We start from the raw sequence: 9,119 nt of genomic DNA on the forward strand, positions 1-9,119 counted from the left end.
CACTCTAATACCTTGACCTTCAGTGAATGAAGGGCTTCTTCAATGAATGGAGGAGAGAGAGCCTATGCTGCTAAGCCTTGGCATTAAGCTACAGCACGAAATAATGACCTGACACTTCTTTACGGACAGGCTTTGAAGGAAAAAGTAAGATTTAAACATATCCATTAAGAGTAAGGGCCAGATTCCAATCTCTGATATGCAGCACGTTTCAAAGATTCCTAAGGGGGTGGAGAAGGGGAAATAGGAGAGAACAATCATACTCACTGGTTATATGAAATGTGCGAGAGTGGGAGACAAAAAGATAAGCAACATAAACTAGAAGCCAGAGCACCTGATCTAATTAGTGCTTGTTTCTCTGGATCAGATTCCCCGGCTTCTCATTTATGTCACTTCCCTTTTGGTCTCCCACGTGTTCATTTCTGCATATCTGTGCCCTCCTCTTGTGAGCCTACAGTACAAGCCGAAAAGGACAGGTTGTGGCTTCTCCATCCTGGGCAATTTTTAAATCAAGATGGATATTTTTCTAAAAGATATTCTCTAGTTTGAACAGGAATTAATTCAGTGATGTCCTATGGCATGTGTTAAACAGGAGTTCAGACCCAGTGGTGACTTCTGACTTTATAATCTGGGTCTTTTTCTCTTTTGCAACCTGTTCCACTGAGTGTCTTTTGGCTGGGATCTCCTCGTTGCGATTGCTCTGACTGATGCACTTGTTGTATCTTTTGCTCTTTACACAACAATAGTGATATGAAGAAAGCCCAGTTGGGTTCCAAATAACTGTGATCATCGAAAGGCCTAGCTATATACAACCTGCAGCTCTGGCTGGTTTCTGGCAACTTCTAAAAATATCAAACATGGCGAGCACCACCAAAGGGCTCACAGACTGTAAGCTGGTGAGCCCTTTGGTGGTGTTCAGCATGTTTTATATTTTATATTTCAAGGAACACTACCCTATTCCTATACATTGCACTACTATTGGCTTCTTCTGGTTTATTATGTGCAGATTGCATTTAAAATCAAAAGCCTGTCAGCATTATTGAGGAGAAGTCTGAAGTGATGAACGGCATAGATGCCCTCAATGAAAATTAAAAAAACTTTCAGCTGAAATACACAAGTTGGAGGAGCACACTTCATCTCTGGTTTCTGAATCCTCGCTGATCAAGCTTTGTTTTTACAGTGTTGGTCAGCATGACAGGCAGTGATCTCAGCATTCCGGGAGCAGCCTAACCATTGTCAAGTTTTTTGTAGATGTCATGGCAAAGAGGAGTTTTAGGAAGGGACTTGAAGGAGAATAATGAGCTAGTTTTGAGATGTTTATGGGAGGAGCAGCATCGGTGAATGTACGAAGGTTTGAAAATTTAACAAGAGGGTGATGGAGTCTGGCATCTTACGCTATTTGGAGATAGGAGTCAACCTCTCTATAATGAATGAGAGATGACAGGTACAGCTCCAAAGGAAGGGTGGTGTATGTAGAGGGCCAGTCCTCATGGGAAGGCACAGGACTTGCCCTCCTGTGAATCCCTTGAATTCTACACTAAAAATTCCTTTTGTCCATTTTCTGTGTCAGAATTGGGGTATAAATCCAGATCTTCTGAGTTCCAGTGCCTTAACTCTAACGCCATTCTTCCATCTCCACCCCCTTTTCACTGCCCAGCTTGTAGGAGAAGTGCTATGATTAACATGTTTACACAGATTCCTGGGAGTCCGCCAGGTTTTGTGGAGGCCCTGAGACCTCTCCTGTAGGGAATGGGGGAACCCCACCACCAAAGGCATAATGTATGAGAATCTTTGCAAAGGGATCCTAATTCAGGCTTCCTTCTTCTCAGACCGCTCCCACAGGCTTTTCTGTGGGAGGGAGTAATGTGGGCAAAAGGTGTCCATGCCAATGTATTTACTCTGCAGCATCTTTGACAGCATGAGGTTTGCATGAGTTTTCAGGGGTTAAATTGGACATTAGGGGGTGCCTGAACAGCTGTATGTATATAGTAGAAGACTACTGAAAATAATAAAGGAAAAAAATAATTGAAAAGGCTACAGAATTTAAAACAAGTGCATTCCCAAGTTCTACATACATGCAGTATATGAATGAAAGTCTGATAGACTGTACTACGACTCATCATATTTTGCTTCTTCAGCCAGGAGAATAAAAAGTAGAAGTAAATAGACAATTTCCCCTCATTCAGACTGCGTATATTTCTATAACAAGAACAAGTATTTAATATTTTTTTCATGTGAATTTGGTGTGCACCGATCTCTACGACACACACACACACAAAACATAGACCTGTCATTTGGAATTGTCATGGCAGCACCATAGATTTCCTTTAAAATCTCCTCTCTTACAGCAGCAACGTTAACAATCTGTCACTAACTGAAGACCACCATAGTGTGATACAAAACGTGAGGATGGCTGTCAAGCACCTGAATAGATAGTGAGCCAGATTCGGATCTCATTAGTAGCATTGTAACTTCTGATTCACATTGGTGGAACTGAGATGAGAACATAACCCCTTGTTTAGAACGTTTTATATTCCACCAAGCTGGCAGTTTTCTCTCTTACATAACTGTTCTTATTATAAACAACACCTTGTGGAATACAGAGCACCTTATCCATTCAATGTGAATTGAAGGTGCTCAGGCCTAGATCCTCAAAGGGATTTAGATGCCTCCCCATGAGATTTAGATGCCTTTGGGGATCTGGGCCTCAGAGCCATGTGGGAAGTTCTCAGCATCTCATAGGATCAGACTTTATTTTTGTCTTTACTCATGGTAAAACAGAGAATAAAACAATAAATATTTCTTGGCCAAATCCTGCTCCAAATTAATTAAATCAATGACAAAACTTCTGCTGACTTCAACAGAAGCAGGAACCAGCCCCATATTGAATAAAATCTTAACAGTAACAGATTCTCCAATATTAATCCAAAGGCATAAATTGTCTAATACAATGTGATATTTTTAACTTCCAAAAATGCTACTCTTGAAAGCAACCCACTCCATTTTTAGTTATTTTAGTTGAGGTATCATTTAATGTAATAAAGTCAAGAATCTTGAGCAACTTTCTTTAATGCTTGCATTTCTATGCCATTCAGAAGGCATCTATTTTTAAAAATAGCCTAGCTGTCACAAGCTAACTGAAACAGTGTGAGAAAATGTGCACAATTAATAAAGATACATAATAAGTAACCTGTCAGAGCAGATCTACTTGTGACAATATGTAAATCATATCCTCTTGAGGGGGATATTTCTCTCTGCCATTATTGCTCTCTGAAGTAGACTTCACCCACTCTGCTGCCAGGAAGATTTTGTGTGTGGATAGCAAATTAGAGTGAGACCTATTGTCATTTTTTAAATACAAGTGTTTCTTTTCTTTTAGCAAGGTAGCTTACTTTCCCTTAAAAAATGTTTATATAAATGTAGGACCCCGGGTTTCCCTCTGCAGATTATACCAGAGCAGGGGCGGTTCTAGTAATTTCACTGCCCCAAGCACAGCAGCACGCCGCGGGGGGCGCTCTGGTGTTCACCGGTCCCGCGACTCCAGTGGACCTCCTGCAGACGTGCCTGTGGAAGGTCCGCTGGTCCCGCGACTCCAGTGGAGCATCCACAGGCGTGCCTGTGGGAGGTCCACCGGAGCCGCGGGGCCAGCGGACCCTCCGCAGGCACGCCTGCGGGAGGTCCACCAGAGCCGCCTGCCGCCCTCCCGGCGACCGGCAGAGCGCCCCCCGCGGCATGCCGCTCCAAGAGTGTGATTGGCGCACTGGGGTCTGGAGCCGGCCCTGTACCAGAGTCAAGGAGTAGATACTCCAAGTTGAAACTCAGTTTCCTTCTAGTTCTTCTCTCAGGTAGGAGGAGATGGAGGGTTCTTCTTCCTGGAAGTTGCTTTGTGAAATGGTATTGAAAATGATTTTGTCCTGTCTAAAGTATTTCTCAAATTGTTGCTTAAAACCATTGCCTGTAATGATTCTGTCCCTGCAGTAGTTTCCAGAGGGGGGAAACAAGTGGGGCAATTTGCCCCGGGCCCCGCAGGGGCGCCCACGAGAGTTTTTCGGGGGCCCTGGAGAGGGGTCCTTCACTCACTGTGGGAGCCCCGGAAAACTCTCGCAGGGCCTGGGACCCCGGAGCTTCTTCCGCTCCAGGTCTTTAGCGGCAATTCGGCGGCGGGGGGGTCCTTCCACCCTGGGACCCACCGCCGAAGTACCAGGTGTTCGATGGCAGTTCGGTGGTGGGGCCCCCCCGCCTCCGAAGACCCCAGGCCTCCTGAATCCTCTGGGCGGCCCTGGACTGTGCTGTAGTTTAGAGGGAACGTTAGAACTGTAGAAAATATAGAGTTTGTATTTGTCATACTGCACAATTCAAAAACTTTGTACCAGAGATGAATTGCTTAATGGTCTAAACACAGCTTTGCAGTACTTCGACTCTTTGAAACCATAGGGTCAAATACTAGTAAGGCTGATTCAGTCTTTTAGCCTTCTAAGGTAGTTAAAAGCTGAAGGGCTGAGTCAACCTTGATAAAGAACTGAGTGCCATGAAGATAAGTGTGGGTACGTGTTTTCCAGATGAGACTTGTAAACCTGAGTTTCTTGGTGGACATTAAAGATCGCTGAAGAACATAAGAACGGCCATACTGGATCAGACCAAAGGTCCATCTAGCCCAGTATCCTATCTTCTGACAGTGACCAATGCCAGGTGCCCCAGAGGGAATGAACAAAAGAGGTAATCATCAAGTGATGCATCCCCTGTCGCCCAATCCCAACTTCTGGCAAACAGAGGCCAGGAACACCATCCCTCCCCATCCTGGCTAATAGTCATTGATGGACCTATCCTCCATGAATTTATCTAGTTCTTTTTTTGAACCCTGTTATAATCTTGGCCTTCACAACATCCTCTGGCAAGGAGTTCCACAGGTTGACTGTGCATTGTGGGAAAAAATACTTCCTTTTGTTTGTTTTAAACCTGTTGCCTATTAATTTCATTTTCTGACCTCTAGTTCTTGTGTTATGAGAAGGAGTAAATAATACTTCTTTATTTACTTTCTCCATGGCAGTCATGATTTTATAGACCTCTATCATATCCCCCCTTTAGTCATCTGTTTTCCAAGCTGAAGAGCCCCAGTCTTATTAATCTCTCCTAATAGGGAAGCCGTCCCATGCCCCAATCATTTTTGTTGCCCGTTTCTGAACCTTTTCCAATTCCAATACATCTTTTTTGAGATGGGGCGACCACATCTGCACACAGTATTCAAGATGTGAGCGTACCATGGATTTATAGAGAGGCAACATGATATTTTCTGTCTTACTATCTATCCTTTTCTTAATGATTCCCAGCATTCTGTTCACTCTTTTGACTCGATATTTTTCACAAGAGTAAAGGTTTGCCCTGGTGTGTGGGACAAAATTTTCCCTCCTTTACCACTTCTATGCACCAGTTTGCTTGTTTCTCTCCATGCTGCAGGCAGTTGCATTTCATTGATGTTGTATGTATTATGGCTTCAGGACATTTGGGTTAAAAGGTGAACATGTAAAATATATTTAGAAAGAACAAAAATAAATGCCACGTTGTACATCTGAATCCATGATCTAGTGCCAGTTATTCATTTATTTGGGGGATTTAGAATGTCAGTTGGTTGCTCTTCCATAGTTAGATTTTTCCAGAATAATAAAAAGACTACTACAGAAGCTTATAGTTAATATTGGTGGTTTCTTGGGTTTTTTGTTTTTGTTTTTCTATTATAGTCTGAACTGCTTCCAGTGTGTCTAGCCTGTGACATTTCCCCACCAATAAAAATAGCAAAAGTATAAAGAAAATAATTTTGATGGCGAGAGTGTCTAATGTATTGCATTGTCAATTGTAACCTTTTACAGAATGACCCCATTTTAACCCCCAGTTCTGTATCAAGAAAATAACAACGCTGGACTAAATATTTTGCTTGTTTATAAGTGTGAGTGATTTCTCTTCATTTTTGCTCTCTTTGCAAAATGGATTTGTTTAAAAATTCCTTTTGTCCATTTTCTGCCTTGAAAGACCACATGGCAGAATAATCCTAAATCTTTCTGTGTTAACCCCATAGGTTGTTGTTATTATTTATATGACAGTAGCACTTAAGAGGCTGTAATTTAGATCAGGGCCTTGTTGTGTTAGGTGCTATATAAGAGACAGTTCCTGCCCCCAAACTCTTTACTAACTAGACAAAGACAGAATTATTATCTCCGCACAGAGAGATTAAGTGACTTGCCCCAGGTCATAAGGAATCTGTGTCAGAATTGGGGTATAAATCCAGATCTTCTGAGTTCCAGTGCCTTAACTCTAACGCCATTCTTCCACCTCCACCCCCTTTTCACAGCCCAGCTTGTAGGAGAAGTGCTATGATTAACATGTTTTGGCTATGTGAGTGTGTGAATATGAGTTAAGAAATTACTGTGTTAATGCTAAATAAGATAAAGGTTCATTTAGTTCTGAAAGTGGTTAGTCATGTTTCTCTCTCATCGAAGTAAGTTCCATAACCTAAGTCCAACACTTGTGAAAGTTCTGTCTCTTTTACTCATGAGCTTTCACATATTGGTCCACAATTTCATGGCTCCAGTAGTTGTTGCTGGAGGTACTGGTTAAATGGAGGTCCTGGCTGTGGATCCCTCAGGTAACCAACCCCAGTCCCACGAAAGGCTTTGAATATCAGGACAAAGACTGTGAACTGGACTCTTTATTCAATGACATCCAGATATTATTGTGATGGAGACCACATGAGCACCTTGGTAGATAAGGACCCAGTGCAAAGGACAGAGTCCCAAGATGATGTGTTCTTGTCAATCTGCACTGCTAAGCAAATAGGCCACTGTGTTTTGTAGTAGCTGAGACATTTTCAGGGTGTACTCTGTATTTTAATGCAACTCCCAGTCAGGTTAGGCAGTGGGAGCCAGTTCCAGAGGTGGTGTGAGTGACAGAGTGTCCCCTTCCTCTCTCATGTGAGTAGCTGTCTTTTGAAGCAAGAGCCACTTGGAGAAGGCGATGCCCCCACGTGCAGATCCATCTTAGGGGCTGTCGGATTCAAATGGGAGCTGATTCCCCTGAGCAGCTGCCACTGACATTCTGGCAAGTTCTAAGGCAGGTGCAGTAGAGTCCATGACACTAATACTTATAAGAAATATCAGAATCCCTATGGAAATAATAACTACAGCCATATGACTCATATAGACACTCAGGGGACTGGTTTTAAGTTACATAAAAATATAGTGATTAAGAAAAAAGTGCAAATACAGGTGTAAAATGTCAGACCAGTACAGGCTTGATGCAGATAATTCTTCCAGTTAAAAAACAAAAATGATCAGACCATTTTACAGAACCAAAGATAAAGAATTGTCAGCAAATTATTATTCCCTAAGAGCTGATGGGAATAGTGAGATTCATGTACAGATTCTTGTAGGGGGTAACAGTTTTTCAGACACAGGTATCTGAAATATGTGTATCTCTTTTTACAACTTTTAATCCAATATTATGGGAACAATTAACCATTAAATATAGGTTTTAAAAAAATTATCTGAAATATTTTTAGTGCATATTTCAACCACCCCCGCCCCCCCCTGCCTCACGGACAAGGAAACATGCACACACATACATCATGCCAAACTGGGCCATGAGTGGTAAACATCACTGTCATTTCAATCTATCCTTGGTGCAGTAAGGATTTCATGCCCTGCCCTCCCCTCCCCTCCCCTGCCCCTGCCCCTGCCCCGCCCCCACCCCCATTCCCCTCCACACAGGGGTGAAAGTAACTTACAGGACTTACCTGTACTGCTGGACTCCTGAGGGGGGCGTGGCCTCATCCAGAAGAGGCGTGGCCTCTCAAGATTTAAAGGCCCTGGTGCACCAGCTGTGGCTGGGAGCCCCAGGGCCTTTAAATCAAACTGGGACTCCCAGCTGCAGAGGTGGCTGGGAGCCCCCAGGGCTCAGGGGCAAATTAAAGGGCCCAGGGCTCCGGCCACTGCGGAGTTCCAGGCCCTTTAAATCCCCACTACAGCTCCGGAGCTGCAGGTGGGATTTAAAGGGCCCAGAGCTCCCGCGGCTGCAGGGAACCCTGAGCCTTGCCGGGCTGGGGCCGGGATTTAAAGGGCCTGGAGCTCCTGCTGCTGCAGGGAGCTCTGAGCCCTTTAAATCCATCCCCAGCCCAGCTGCCGGACTCCCCGCAGCCGCGGGAGCTCTGAGCCCTTTAAATCTGATCCCAGCTCGGCCGCCAGAGCCAAGGGTGGGATTCAAAGGGCTCTGGGCTGCCCAATACGGCGGGGAGCCCAGAGACCTTTAAATCCCCGCCACAGAAGCCGGTGCGGTCCTGAATGGTGTACTGACTCTTGCCGGTACGCCATACCGGGCCATACTGGCTTACTTTCACCTCTGCCTCCACATCTGCATGTTTGGCATTTTCATCCCCTGTGACTATCCCCTCCTGATTTGATCCCTCCTGATGTAACCAGTAATGAAACTTGGACTGCTCCAAAAGCCACTGGGAACATCTTGCACATTCCACAAGCAAGCGCCACTGCCGGTTAGAGGGCATAGAAATGAATTAGAAGCAGTGGGCGCTGGTGACACACTATGACAAACCACAGAAGCTCCTCATTAGGAAGAGAATGGGAGCCTGGTGCACCAGACACCAAAACATGTACTGGGGCCATGTATCACTGGATTGGGGACTACTGAACTGACTACATCTGACTTGAAGGATGCATTTGGCAGAGATCTGCCTTGAAGGATGCATTTGGCAGAGGCAGTGCATTCTTCTAGGCAGACAGCACTAGCTTATTCCCCAGCACGGGTGGGGGGGGGCATCTTCTGCAGGGCTATTTAAGGAGTATATGCTGTGTGAGGAAGGAGCAAGTACTTGCAGGAAGGGAATAGTATTAAAGTGTTAAGTCCTTAAATGCTTCATGCAGCAGCAAATCCCAGCCAGCTACAGCCTGTGAGGCCAGCCTCCACTCCCATCTCCCAGCCCCTCTGAGGGACCTGCCTTTCCTGTGCAGCTGGGAAGGGGGATTGGGTGACAGAGTAGGCAGCCCCCACCCATCCCAGCTTTTGCATTGGCTGGAAGCGCGTGATGGGCAGCTGTGATGCTCCTTGTCAGTCAGCTAGGA

The sequence above is a fragment of the Mauremys reevesii genome, linkage group 3 (assembly GCF_016161935.1).
Source record: "Mauremys reevesii isolate NIE-2019 linkage group 3, ASM1616193v1, whole genome shotgun sequence".
NCBI lineage: Eukaryota > Metazoa > Chordata > Testudines > Geoemydidae > Mauremys > Mauremys reevesii.